This window comes from Varroa destructor, unplaced genomic scaffold, assembly GCF_002443255.2.
Source record: "Varroa destructor unplaced genomic scaffold, Vdes_3.0 BEIS01000005.1, whole genome shotgun sequence".
NCBI lineage: Eukaryota > Metazoa > Arthropoda > Arachnida > Mesostigmata > Varroidae > Varroa > Varroa destructor.
In genome coordinates this window covers 30480010-30495610 of record NW_019211458.1, presented here as the reverse complement: position 1 = coordinate 30495610, position 15601 = coordinate 30480010, and positions in this window count along the sequence as shown.

Below are 15601 nucleotides of genomic sequence, written 5' to 3'. Positions count from 1 at the left end.
AATTTTTCCTCCCACTGCAAATGTTTAAACTTACTATCGTTCGGGTCGAAATATGGATAGCGATAGCCTATTGTTTCAGTAATTTTATTGTGGCTTCTAAATCTTTCGATGTCGTCGGCCTTCTGGTCTCTCGGTCTCTATAAGAGAACCGACGCCAGGTCTGAAAAACGAACAAGGTATTTTCGCAGCTGTTTTCTAAACAGATCGTTGTGCTACTATTTTACGATGTATAGCTAGCCAGCCCGCCTTGCTGATCCGGCTTTCATTGTTGGGTAAATCAGTAATTGGCAGTAGCCACTGTGCCGTCAAAGACGGTTCCGTTAAATTACGGTATACATTTTTCAAAACAGCTTGTTCAACGTGGCAAAACTGCCGGTGCCAGAAGTAATTGCACATAATAATGGCTAGCTCGAAATTTGAAATATTTAGTACAAGGATACTCTTTCCAAGTATCCTAATTTTACTGAAAAAGCATCCATGTTTCACAACCCGTGAACGTGACTCTATATCGGGTTAGACTCTTCAACGTAATCTTGAAGATTTATTTTAACATTGTTTAACAAAAATCGTGCTTAGTGTCTTTTTTTTTTAGCTTTTTCCAGTGTCGGCTCGTTTAGAAGCATTGAAAAGGTTAACCAACCTTCTAACCTGATACATATTTAGGGTGTTACAACTTCCCAGGTAAAGTACAAAGTGTATGGGATAAATTTCGGTATATATTAGTGAGGTGTTTATCGAAACACGCATGCGTTCTTCCGCCTTTAGTAGAAGGAAATGCCGATTATTTATAAGAGATAGGAGCTGCTGTCTCCGGTTGTTTTATGTATTTGGAAAAATTCAAGAACGAGACTCGCATGCCACAATTATAATTAAACTGTCAGTGTCGGAGTTGTTTGAGCAAACAGTCTCTCTGATAGCTAAGTTTTTAGGCAGAAATTAAAAGAGATCATCGTTTGTAGGAGTTTCGAAACGAATTCAACATAACATGCCTAGCGCTAGGGAAAGATTCATGGATACATTTTCGTGTGAATGCAATTTATAAACAAACATCATGTCTCCTAATTTATCCCAGACACTCCACTAATATTGAACTATTTTATTTTACAAATGTTTCTTTTTGCAATGATATGAAGTGTACGAGGTTTCTATGCGTTTTCTACACTGTCACCAATAACGATGATGTCTGGCTGTAAAATAAACGTTACGAAACCGCAAAATTTGAGCGATCTTGGAATGGAACTTAGCATGTGACGATCTGATTGGCGTAGACACAGATCACCTACGTGTAAGGCTACCAATGTTAAAGGCACCAGCGTCAATAGCGTTCATGAGTAAAATGGATATACCGCGCATTTCTCAATTCATCCATGGCTCAGTGTTCAGCTTTTACTTCACTCAAGTAGCCTCGGATTTTGGTGCTGATCATAAATATCAACCTATATTTCCGTTAGCCATTTTCTTGTTAGTTGTCAATTTTTCGCTCCTTACCGTCCCTTATTCTTCATCTGTTAAATTTATAACCGTGTCAAAGGTGCCTATTACTGCATACATGCATGAGGCTACCACGAATACTTCCGTGATCCTATGGACAGTGTGCAATGAGGCTGCTCATACAAAGAGTGCGGCCCGATAGCTCCTAATCTTTTGCGATTTTAGTAGAAGCACATGTGTCCCTTACACTCCCATAGGTAGTATGACAGGTTTTTTAGGACAAACGCACTGCAACCTATGTACACAAAACATGCATACATTCTATACATGGTATGTCATACATATCTCCCTTTACCAAATTAATCAAAATGCACATATGTATCTGCAAACGTTCTTACTTTGCCTCCTACCTTCCTGATCAAACGCAATCTGCCTCCCGTTAACCTATTATGTAGAAGAAAGTGGGGTCAAAGTGGACAGTTGTATATACACAGAGTGATTTTTAGACCCATTTGCACATTTTGTTGCACAAAGCCGATTAATACGCCAACGAACACAAGTAGATGCTGAATAAATAGATAAAATCAATAGCTATATTACGGCTTAACACTCGCGAGATTCTTTAAACTGGTTGTAAAGGAAAGAACTTAGGACGAAATGTTCACTTTAGCCCCATTCTCGCATATATTAGATAGAACTCGACATGGGGATCAATAGATTCAACAAATCATCGTTCGTCTGCCAGTCAACTGACTTCGTTTGATACAAACTATGGGTATAAATCGTCAATATTAACAACGAGATCTGAGACGGCCGCTGATATAGCACTGGCCGTTGGTGTTCTTGGTATTCCCCGTAATGAACCTCCGTAGAAATGTGATGGCCCAGTAGTGCCAAATGAAGGGGGCGGTACCGCCGTATTGGGGTCTCGTTTGTGTTTCGTGAGGATATGTTTGCTGAGGCCTGTCGTCGCGCCATTTGGAATCCGTAAGGCAACGCCACATACTCGGCATTTCGCATGCGTACGATCCCCTGACCGAAGAAACCAGCGCCAAACCGAGGAGCGCGTCTGGGCAGAGATATCTGAATAGTCATCGGTGCTGCCATCAGCTAGCGATGTCATGGCTGAGCCGCTCCCACAAGTCAGAACCGTGTCACCACTCGAGAGGAAATCTGTTGATTCAGCGTAGCAGAGAGTTGGGATGTCGGAAAGATGGTCAGTGGTGGACATACCCGCTGATCCTGCAATAGGAGACGTCGGAATAAATGGTCGAATTCGGCCTTAGCATCTGTTGGCAAGCTTGCTCTATGGAGGACAGGAAAAGTCTTGCTTGATCTTGAACTGACTTCAAATCCCACATGCGTGAGATCTATAAACGCCATTTGATGCCTGGTAAATGCAGTTCCAGGTGATATGTACTTTGGAAAGGAAAAACACAATTGAGTTCTTTGGAAGATTTGAAAAACGCAATTTATTATTTTGTCATTGACGCTCAATCTTGATTTGATGAAGCTTGACTTTTCTTCAAGTGGTAACGTTGTCACAGCGTGCTGTATCTGTAAGGAAATTTCAGCGTTATTACTGATATCTAAACCACTGGACCTAGAACGACTATGGACCTATGACACGCTCACACTTGAAACGCCAGTCGTGACAAAGGACTCAATGTTTATCGGCCAAATGTGACCTTTTATTGTCTTTTTTTTTAAAACAAACTCCTTGCTTAGTTCAGACTAGATGTGTCCCTTTTTACTGTTCTTTATTATAGTATAGCAGCACATATTAAAAGTAAGAAGACCAAGTCAATGTAGTTTTACTTGATTGAATCATTGACTGGTATTTTAGCATGTAGTCGTCAGTCGGTCAACGATCATTTATTATAACAGCATGAGGGCTGATTTGCTACTGTTAAAAATCGCATTGTATGACAGAAAATTACCTTACTCATCATGATATCTAATTTATGCATATATTTACCTCCACCTGAATATACTATTATTATAGCTGGTGATGAATTAGGTCAACGGATTTATTTATAACAAAAAAAAATGCTTTGTTCGTCAAAGATGAAACGAAGTATGTTAAGGCAATATCCGTAATACAAAATATTATCAACTGCTTGCCGTTGTTGACAGCTAAATTGATTTTTTAAAAGAATACATGATGGATATTTATTTTTCCTAGTAATATGATTTATTGCATTGGCCCCTAGTATCCTTTTTTTATAGCTAATTCTCTGCTTACCCTTCTACGACAGGCCTCGTTCCCAATCCTTAGTATTGCGTCAATAGTAGGGGACTCAACACGAAGAGTTTGAAAAGACCGACCGGCGAAGGAATACATCGTCTATGAAATGTAGCATCTCAGTTTGTTTACGCCCAGATTTAAAGCTAAAATATCTGTGTCGTATTCGATTAGTACGTATACACGTTACCACCGCAGCATCCTGGGGACACCTCCCCGGGGTTATTTAGAAATCCACTTCATTTTGTACTTACTGGGCTTTCATCGTGCCATACAAAACCCTAAAATATTGTATTTCGTTGACTTCACCTGTAGGCATAAACTCGTACATAGCTTTTTTGCGTAAGTGTCGACAAAAAACGTTAAGTAAGTAGAGACCCTAACTTTACGGCATTATACAATGTTGTGTCGCACATAAATACTTTACATTATAATTGCAAATTATTTAGTTCGCATTGACTTATTCCTTCTGTTATGGTTCGTGTTTGTTTATTAAGATAATTATAAGTAGGGTATTTCATCTGGTTGGAATCTAGGACAAATATTATAGTCCTCAACATAGCTAAAACTTTACGCATTTCTGGTATGGAATAGATCCGACTTTGGTGATCGAAATGAAGCAACGCATATACATACATATATATAAATTAGTTCATATATATTGCACGTTGGTCTTGACCGCCACATCTAGTGGCTTCATCAGCTTAAAGAAAATCAACACAGATTTATAACACGGATTGAGTGCTTTTGGTAGCATCTTCAACAGAATTTATCCACCTATCAGTTTATGCATCTTTCTACGACGACTTGATCCTTAAGGCACTCAACAACCCTTTTCACCATCTCACGTTGACGTTCTCTTCCCAATGTTTCTTCCTTGGCGTCCTCGCTGAAGCAAAATTACATGTTTCGCGAGGATGTACATGTTAAGCTTTGTAGCCGCTCCGTTCGAAATTTTCACAGCAAATACACATACTCGCAAGTATTCGATCAAACGGACGTAAAAACCGTCACCACATCGGTAAATGGGTTTACGCGGCAATATCGTAGAAATCTGGGCAATCGCCTGGATTCAGAAGGAATTGCTCTACGTAGGTTTGGTCAGTTAAGGGCAAAGGGTCGTCGTTAACGCTGTGGCAATAGTCGACATTGCCGATTTCTTTTTAGCCGGTTACTGCTTCTGTTGCGACCATTCGATTTTAGTTATTCCTGCCGATCTCGTCTAATCTGAAACGTTAATTAAAAGGAGCGGTTATTTGTACGTAGCGAAAAATGGTTTGCAGTTATTGAGAACGATCACTCACACACAAGAATGGTCACTGTTAGCGAGCATATCTACCGTTCTCGATCGTTATAGTTTGCCTTAACAATTTTTCCGTGTTGGCTAAGCTTGCAGTATTTCGAAATCATAAATCTGCTCACAGCATATCCTACCATATATTTACACATATAAATATGCATACCAAATGCCTGTTTTAGTCGTAAATGGATATATACATACATTTACAAACAGAACGAATTTCTATTTAATAGCCTGGCTGATGACAATGTGTTCATTTAAAAATAAGAATCCTCTTGAGTAGCCGGAAGTTCTAGCGATTCAATAATGAGATCGCTTCATGTCTTTTATTTGTATTTTCAAATACACAATTTATATTTCATGCAAATCATGTTGACGTTAGAAATACAGAAAACAGCGTCGAAAAAGCGCTGGCTTTGTTCGTGGCTGAAGAAGTATTCCCGTCACTTCGTATTCGAAGTATTCGAAGCCCCAAAAAATACTTCGGTTGGGTTATTGTTTAAGCGTTCCGTAAGTAAATAATACTTGTGGTTGCATTTGAATTGCACGTATATATATATAACAGTAAAAAAGCAGTGAAAGCACTTCTTGCCGACAAGCTTTTTTTAAAAGTTCCGTCTGTCACGTAAGTTCATTATCCGTCCCGGCTTGGGCACGATATACACGCATAACGTATCGCTTCAAGTACGATGTCACTTCTATAGTGCGAAGTCTTTCCACAAAGGCTGTACAGCTTTTTTTGTTCGTCGTCGCTGGAAGCACGTTAGGAAGTAGAAGAGGCGGATGAAATCGCGGCACGTAAAACCGCCGAATTCACTCTGTTTGAAATTGGACTATTGGTAATGTCATTTATAGAGTAGCCAATATAGGAATACCACGCTATAGAATAGCTATGACAGTCTCAATTGACTCAAATTAAAACATGCTTACCTTCCACGCTGGAGCTCGAGGCAAGGCGCTGACATCAACAAAAGCCCTGTTGTCAACTCACTTTTTTCTTAGGGTCTCAGCTAGTAGAATGCCCTACCACTTCGTCCTAGCATTCCGAAATTCGCAGTGGATATTCACAGATCTGCAACGGGAACCCTTGGTTAGGCAAAATGTTAAATTATCCTTTTAAATTAAGCCCTGATTTTAGTAGCAACTTATGGCTACAGCCGAAGCAATAGGAGAAAAAACGAAAAGCGCACATACATCTGTACGGGACTCGTGTTATGGGCCGTGCTTTCTACTTGGACAAAAATCTCCTTTAGCGATTGAGAGCTCAGTTATGAATGGCTGGGTTTAGGATGCGGAAATGTCCCTGGGGAAATGTATCAATGTGATTAGACTAGAAATAACAATAAAGTTTAGCCAAAGTTTATGAGCGATCTTTTTTCAAGTACGAAGTGCACGAGAAGCAGCTGATCACGTGCAGCATAGGAGCGCGTGATTACCACGCTGTTCTATAGGTCTGTTGGAGTTTCCGATAAAAAAAAGTCCAGTAAGACCTGCTCCGGCTGGATCTTCCAGTGAGGAGAAGTTCTTCATGCTATACTGAAGAGGTTATTCCGAACAGTCGTTTACGCTGTAGAGACAGTTGGAGGCATTGAAAAACCAGTAGACGGTAAACTTCGGTTAAAAATCAGTGTTGGCCTCATTAAGCTGAACTAGTTTTATTGGCGGATTGAGTTTCTGGAGACTAAAATAACTGGGTATTTCATTGATAGACAGGGAAGTTAGTAAAACTACAATTAGCTTTGAATTGTACCCCAAACAGCGCAAAAAGCCTGCGTCAGTTTCACTTGTTCATACTCGTACGAACATTTAGGTGTTAGGCTGATCAATTGTCTAAATGAAAACCTTCTAACATATATTAACATGGGCACTTACTTGAATTGAAAAATCACAAGCGTTTATTATACAGAATACTGAATTTATTAATAAATAGATTATTGAGCAGTGTGCTACATACGGAGTACGGCATAGCCCATATATTTGAATATTATTTGACTATCCTAGAAAAAAATCTAACACACTAATATAATTCCCATCACCTTTTATAACAATATTATATTTCAGCAAAACGAGCTCAATTATTATCGATGGCTATTCAGACTGGTAGACTTTAGCCCCATATGCTAAATTTACATCATGTAGAAATCCTGTTTTTCAATGATTACGCATAGATGGCAGTATATATTTAATAAAGAAATTTCTAAATTCTTTCTGCTATACCACGTATAAACGATCTGCATATGATGCTACAAGAAATCAAACTGCGTACCATTTTAATTCATCATCAGCTATCAGTTTAATCAGCTAACTGCTTGCAAGCCGCACCTAAACCTTCCAACAACCTTCAAAGGATTCTGTTAGGCCTAAAAGTGAACACAATTTTGCGTAACAATATGTTCACCGATCTACAGATGGTCCGGCCAAGTGATGCAATCGAGGTTTTGTCGGCTTATCTCACATTTGATGTCTACAAACGTATGTACATGACATACAGTGTCACCGGCATCTACTAACATTTTGATACGGCTCGCATATATAATGATATTTTTATATCGATATTTATCACGTTTCTCTATATCATATAATACACTGATGCAATTACATTTTTACGACCACTCTGCGTGTTTAACATTCATCGAATAATGCAGTTGTTTTTTTTTGTAAGTTATTGCTACCACCCCGTCGAATATATTAGGAAAAAACTTCAAGAAATTGAGCCAGAATTGAGCTTCATAGTTAAAATCACGCTTTACGCCAGTACACGTTTTGAGGGTTTGGCTGTAAATAGCAACTTTTTCCCAATTTACATCATGGCGGCACAAAGGTGGCGCACTAGTGACTGGCGCTAATTTTTAAAGCTCGTTCGCCGCGGCGGCGGCAGGAGCAACAACTCCCGCTTTCCCTTGCTTGTAGGCGTGTTCAATCATTTCATGACTGGTAGCCGAATTATGAATAAGAAATTTATTCCGGCAAATATAAATTAATTTACTATTTGCTAAAAGGCAGAATAAGAAAGCATGTAATATATTAATGTAAGCCACGTTCATTTTCAACATTCCGTATTGATCCTAATTTGACTTGATACAGCTTTTCACAAATTACGCAATCAGACTTTTTGAAAAATATCTGCCTAAGTTGCGTGGAACATTTGTTTTGATAAGATGTTTAATATGCTAGGCTTGTAGGTGGATATCTTGAGCTCCGCTTGTCCATTCCGCTAGATAGTTCCGTTGGTTTCTGACGGGAGCAAACTGATGGAACGCTGTACATCTTTGAATTAAAGACTTATGCTATTCTGGTTGTTGATGCCAACGTATATAATGGATATGCTGGGTTTAGATCTAAAGAGGAAGAAAAAACCTCCTCGAAGAACTTTATACATTGTAAGTATATACACATTTTTCAGCAGTTCTTATTGCGTTTGATCACATGTTTGTGCCTGCCAGCTGTCCACAAACGACCATTCGTTTAATTAGTTCGTTAATTGCGTTTTCGGCTGTGACTACGAATATCCTCCATGCCAAAATTCATCTTGGCCTTTCTGGTTGACAACAACGACATTTCGTTTCGATCGTTCTTATCGTTGTACTCTTGCCCACATTAACGTTGAAGATTTTGCCTATAACAGCAAAGGTTCTCTCTTTGCTGTTATAGGCAAAATCTTTGCCTAGCAGGCAAATGTTTGCTGCTAAGAACTCTGTCCGGTAAAACCGTTCTTGGCCATAATCTATTCAACATTGGCGAACTCCGGATGGTAATTGTGGATGTGTTTTCGGAGATTAGTACTTATACCCATTTGACATTTATAGATTCGTTGGCAGAGACGGCAGATAGCGTGCGTTTTATCGATGGTTAGCAGAAAGAATCTCCATGATGGTGATCGGAATGAGTCACTAACATCGACGAACGTTTGACCTTCGTGCGTAACGAAGCGGGCCTCCGCAGGAAAGTCGAGCAGCGGGAAGTTGTTGTCCGAACTAGCAAAGCTAGATATGGGTACGGGTACACTAGAAACTGCAAGGATATCTGCCGATTAGCGTGATGATAATATAAAAGTTACTGTTCTGTGTGTTCTGGCTCACAGCGTAGAGGATCTGCGGAGGCCACCATTAGGTTACCTCAATTATTCATCATACATAGATAGCGAATACGCGCAATGTAAAACAATATTTAGGTAGAAAAGACCGCCGGTGTCCGATTTACCAAACCTGAATTAGGACTATGCGTTGCGCATCCGATTGTAACAAAGTATGCAATAAAGGTTCGAGAAAATAATAAAAGAATCTCCATCTTGTAGAACATATAGCCCAATCCAGTGGTTGATAACATGTGGCAATTTAGCAGATTGCTATGTTTTACATAGATTTAAATATAACAAATTGGCTGTGAATTCTTCTATGATGGCTAAATGCTTATTTTACGCAGCCTGAAAACGCAGCACGGACAAGGCATATGATGGAAATATATCGTACACCTTCTATAAACATTGCCGTTCTGCCAAACGGATTCTGATGCTGATGCAGGTAATGGTAGCACGAGGAAGAAGAAGCACTCTTTTGTCAAACACAAGCTTTGCTTAATGTTTTATTTAACCCCATCAATCGGAACTCTTCTGGCCATAGTGAAACTTTAGTAACTACAGTTTATCCGATCGTTTTTAGTAAATGTGCACTGATGACCAGGTACGATAATACGTACGCTCTGCGAAACAATATATTGGGAAGTGCAGGCATTTCTAAGGACTTTATTTTCGTGGATCATTACACTGAAACTTTTCGTAGAAACGCTAAGAGAAGTGACTGAACTATGTCTCAAACAAATGCAACATGGCAGTGTATTGCGCTGCAGTTCTCTAAGCACTATTTTCTGTGTCGGGTCTGTGCGCACGATGGAATGAAAGTTCGGTTAATTCGATTTTGCCACTGATTAACTTGAAAGTTGCCGAAATCGTGGTCGCCATAGCCTGGAAGAAAGTTCTCGAGTTAGATCCGTTCTCATCGCTTAGCACTGCTAATCTGCAATTGAATAGGAAACATTTACTATATTGGTAAAATAAGAAGAAGCTGGATCTTAACAAAACCGCCATCTAAATGACACACAGATCATTTCTTGGCACATTTATAGCTTTGAGTAAAACTTTATTAAACTTATCACAGTTTGTTGCTACCGGAGCTGTTTGCCCTTGTCGGTTAATTGATTAATTAAATAATGAATTCAGTATTATAATAAGAAGAAGAAGAAGAGGAAGAAGAAGAAGCAACAAAGAAAGTCGCAAAAGTTAAATTACTCCTTTTATTGATTCCCCAACTCGAACATCTAACACTGAGCCGTCAAAAATCCTTTCTAACTTTTTTTTTACTAAACTAATTTTATTAATTTCAATCCAGCTAAATTGTGCATTTCCATTAAATAGATAAGAACGAATTATCTCCATTGTTTTTCTTTAGTCTCATTGTGTAGCGTTCTATAAAATCGGTTTCGTCTTAAGAGAGGACAGCGTATCTTCTAGCAAATTCGCGTCCCACATAGTTAACCATCTCCCTTTTTTTCAATCAAGGTATTCAATAACCCATAATAGTCCCATGTTGCGTTCTGTGCTTCACACACGATAAACACATGTTACACCGGCCAGCATTTAAAAGGAGCTGTATCTCAAATCTCATTCTGCATTCCCAACTGTCCCTTTGAACACGATTCATACCGTATTCAGCTATTTATTTTTTCCACACTCCAGCAGCTTAGCTTCCCTTCTCTGTCTTCCAGCTTATCGAAACTTGCTTTTAATAGTCAAACGTGCAGTATGATTACAGATGAATGTGATACAGATACGTGCGCAATGTGCCGGCGTAATCCAAATGAGCAAAAAAGCATTTTCAAAAACCATTCCCATTATACATGACTAGGTACTGCAACTCGAAGGCAACTGTATAATGAAACGTATTGCGTAGTAGCTTTGGCCGACAGCGTAAAACAACAGTAACAAAACATCAGTTATAATGTACATGTAATAATATTGAAAACGGCACTGAAGTCTAAGGTGAAGACGATGCTAGTGGTGATGCTAATTCTTAATTGCAGGAAACGAAAGCTTCGTTCGCATATAACAAGGGTCGTTTTGAACACTTGAACAGCCTAGAGCTTCGCCATCGTTTGTCTCTAAGAGTTTATCACAGATTTCCCACTTCTTCCTCGTTCACGCGGAAAAATTTAACGAATGTTTATTAGCTAGCCAAAGGCCGCGATGCGCTGCAAAGGCATGACGCTGCATACCGGACGTACTCCCCCCTGTGAATATCAGCAAGCGGCCGCATATTCGACAACGCACGTGCTTTTTGTCCATCGATCGCTGGAAAAACTTCCACACACGAGAGCGGTAGGTCACATCTTCAAAATCTGAAGAGCTGTTTCCTTCAAATTCCGACGAAAAACTACGCAATCCAGGGATGGCGACTCCGGACGCCGGATGTCCTTGGCCATCCTGAGATTCCGAGAGGAGTTCAATCGGAGATATCGAATCGTTTACAATGTCATTATTCAGCAACATGTGGTCTGGGGTAAGGAACTGATCGCAGTACAAATTTTGCTCGTGCTCAGCCGAATCTGATCGGCTTTGCATAACTTTTATGTTAATTGAAGGAGAGGTTTCTTTAGTTATTGAAAGGTACGACGTAGAACGTTTACTGCCTCTAGTCATTACCCGGCTGAAAGTCGTGACGGGACCTGAAATTATAATATACGCAGTCAAATTACGCCAAAAACGATCCAGTAAATGTTCAACATTTGTAAAATATATGTAAGCGTAAATTACGATCCTATCAGAGTTTGATTAAAGTTATTTTTATTTAGATCAATACTGGTACAATAACGTAATGTGTTGTTACGGTCAAATGCACGTTTTGTGCGCTTTCAGTTGAGATATTTTATGATGAAACAAATTAGCCGTTGGCTCTTTGGCCATTAGAGATTGTCACCCCGCATAATTAAGGGCCCACCAGACTCGTGGACGTTTGGTTTTCCCAGTTCCGTTTCTAAAATTCGTTACTTCATATGTACATACACGGTACTCCTTTCTCTTAAATAAGCGAACATCCATCTGCGATTGTCATCAAGAAAGTAACGTCATAGTTTTTTTTAATCCTGTCATCCTGCCTTTCTTGATATAACTTGTCACAATGCGTTTACCCATTACGTTCTTGGTTATCTTTGGCTGTAAGAGTTACGATGTAAATCTACGACATCTACGTAGAACTAGGTAGTTATCTAGATTGCCATAGTTCTGTTACTTAAATGGTTTGTTTCTTTATTCCCTTTTGTTGATATTGAAACAGAATGCAGGTGTCTGCACTTCGAAGGATAGAGCCCACACCACATACGCTATTATCCGAAGGCAACATCGAAAAGGAACTAAAAGTATTCAGGATGCTTGGACTTCACGTGATAGATAAGCGGCGACGTGATACAGGTGTGGTACACATGACCACAGATCGTGCACTGGGCCTTCGTTCGACAAGCCGATTTGGTAAAGACCTTCCACACTCCACTCGGTGGTTTGGTCAAAGAAGAGTAGTTTCTGTCATGAATATTCAAGGAATCTTCCTGGGCTGTAGTCGAGCCATTGTGGCGATAAGCATTGTGCGACGAAGAACAAGTCAAGATGGGATGCTCAACGACAAATTCTGCCGGTGAATCCACTGGTTCGTGCTTTGGCGGGACGGCAGCCGAGTCTCGGTGATCTGTAAGAACATACACATGGCCAGTGACGAACATGTTCAAAATGTAAACTTAGTGCTTATTAAAAAAAGAGGTAAACCTCGCCATGTAGTACAGTATATAGGTTGGGGCTAAAATAGGCCTCGTAATGTCTACATGCGCACGAAGGCTTTCGATACGTTGGCGCTGTATTTTAGAACGCCGCGCACTATAGACATGCCCAGTAGAAACTAGCTGAATATCAATGTCTCGTATTTAATATGGCATATCGTGGTTTCGGCCTTTTTATGGGTTATCTGAAGACCTATTACTTCAGCTCGTCGCAGCAGACACATAACAGTGCTACTAGCAAAATAGCTCATTTTTGAGATATTAGGTCGCACTACATTCTCACAAAACACAGTAGGACACGTCGTGTTCTTTTTAGGGTACGCCGCCTTTATTCACGTAACAAAATCTATATGTAACTAGCGTTTCACGTGATTAATTGCTTTTCCTATGTACATATACAATGCTGCGGATAACGTCAGCGTGTAAATTCTGGGCTATATTCGCAATGACTTTATAGCTGCATATGATGCATCCTTATCCTTGTATATACATTCAATCAATTCGTTCGATTTAAGGACGCGGCAAGATGCCGCTGTGTACAATAATCTTGAAGTCGGTCTGATCATTAAAAATTTGTAAAATTAAAGATCTGTCTAAGACCCTATACGAACTTACAGTATGTATAACCACATCTTAAATATACTGAATTCTTTTACATACAGATTTATTTTCCGTATAACTCATCGGATTGAGATAGGTTCGTGAGTGACGCATGCAATAAGATCACTCTAGTTTCGGCTACTTCAGCATCCTGTGATAACAGCATGGATCGCTCTCATTGCGCATCCAGCGTATATCTCAGGTAGAATATTTCCCGGCTTTTCTATACTGTCCTTTAGTCCAGATACACGAAAAAGGCCCGGTAAACATTCACATAAAACTTCACTGGTAAGCATTAGAGGTACAGTTATTATTACACGAACAACGTTAGATGCTGATCGATTATGTGATGGCAGTACCGAGCGTGGAAGTTGAAAAATTAATTTAATAAATGTACACATATTTACTGGCATATGTGTTCGCGAACGAGCTAAATCACTAATGAGATCGGTTGACTTAGATGACGACAGCGTGCGTCCGTCTTAGGTGATATTTAAGGGAGGTAGTCATCGCGTGGGGTGTTTTTAGCACATGGCCACACATTGCGCACTTCGCATGGGATCGGCAAACGGAGCGCACGAAATAGCGCCACACTTCAGACCTGCCCGTTCCACTGAGGTCCCACTCGATTGCTTCAAGGGCCGCTGCATTCGAAGCGACATTGTACTCTACAACGTCGAGGTCCATTCTTTGCGCAATAAAACATTTGTGTGTTAATTCACTAAGCGATTGTCCGTTCGCTGCTACCCCCAGACATTCATGGTCAAACCGGTGATGATCGATGATTGATTTCATCGGTCGAATACTACTCGCAAGGCCCGATGGATGTGGCGATGTTGATATTCTATTGCTGCCTATGTTGTCGTCTGTGGTTCCCGCACTCGTTGTTATACCCGATAAGGCAACCGTAGTCCTGGTAATCGAAACGTTTGGCCCCTTGCCATTCGCTGGATGGGGCATCTGGAAAGGGCTAACAGCTCTTCCAGCCGCGTCGCTACGAATCCAGTCTGAAAGCAAGACAGCATGTCAGTATATGTTGAAATGAATAGGTTTTAATTATACTTTATTAGCAGATTCTATTCTCCTTATTGTTTGTATTGTAAAACTATGAGAAATACTTTACTAACGAGTTTATGAGGTTAGTTGAGTGAGCATATCTGGAACACCACTCTATCTAATAGCAGTCGTAGTGATACTGGCATCAACTTTGACATAACGTTTGAAGTTAAAATTAGAATCACCCCGGGTGGCTAGCTCTACGGTGAGCTCTTCCAAAAGAGAAGCATGCGTTCTACCTATTAGAACTAATCAAGAAACAATGGTTAATATTTAGGTATCCTACTTTATTCAAAGCTGAAGGTATAGAATACACTCAATGTTTCTATCCGTCATCAGCAATACATGATTGCGTTATATGGTCGACTATGACCAACAAAAGATGCTCACACACGATGTACTAAAAGTTCAAGCAATAAATTAAGTTAAGCCTGTTCCTATTCTGGGTAACCTGAACAGTAAATATAATTATGCTTCAGCTACTACTGGGACAATCGGAATTTTCCTTCCATTTCGTATAGGCCTCTGTAGCCAAATCCACCTGTAATGAAATACACATGTCAAAATCGTTGCTAGATTTACTTCGGGTTTTTGATTTTGTTAAAATGTTATATGTACAGGAATGATCAATCTACAAAACAGTGTTTTTAAGTGAATTCCTTTTTGCAGTTGTAATGAAGCTCGTCGTAGCTTCTAATAGGTTTCTAAAAGGATACAACATCTGAGATTTTAAGGTCTTTATAAGGTCTGTGTATTGATTCGTGGCACTAGACGTCCTCGTAACAGCGCGCAACACCGTTGAACGAACATAGCAAGTTACGATGAACGTAGATCTGTTGACATCTTGCCTAGAATTACTGTGTACATAGTAGTGGGTGACGCGCGAAAACATTTTAAATAAGAAAATAGTTTATTTTCTTTTATGTTGTACACGTGTGATTATTTACATAGCTATATAATATCTATCCGTTCGTTGTATGTACAGATAAAAATCAAATGCTTTGGCAAGATAGCTTCAACGTTTATGCAAATTTGCCGTTTACGATACTAACAGCATTTACGTATCCCCAAATCGACATCTTGCACACTCAGGCGAAGAAGACACCGTGGCCAAAATCTCACAGAGGAAAAGGGAAGCTAGTCATATAGTT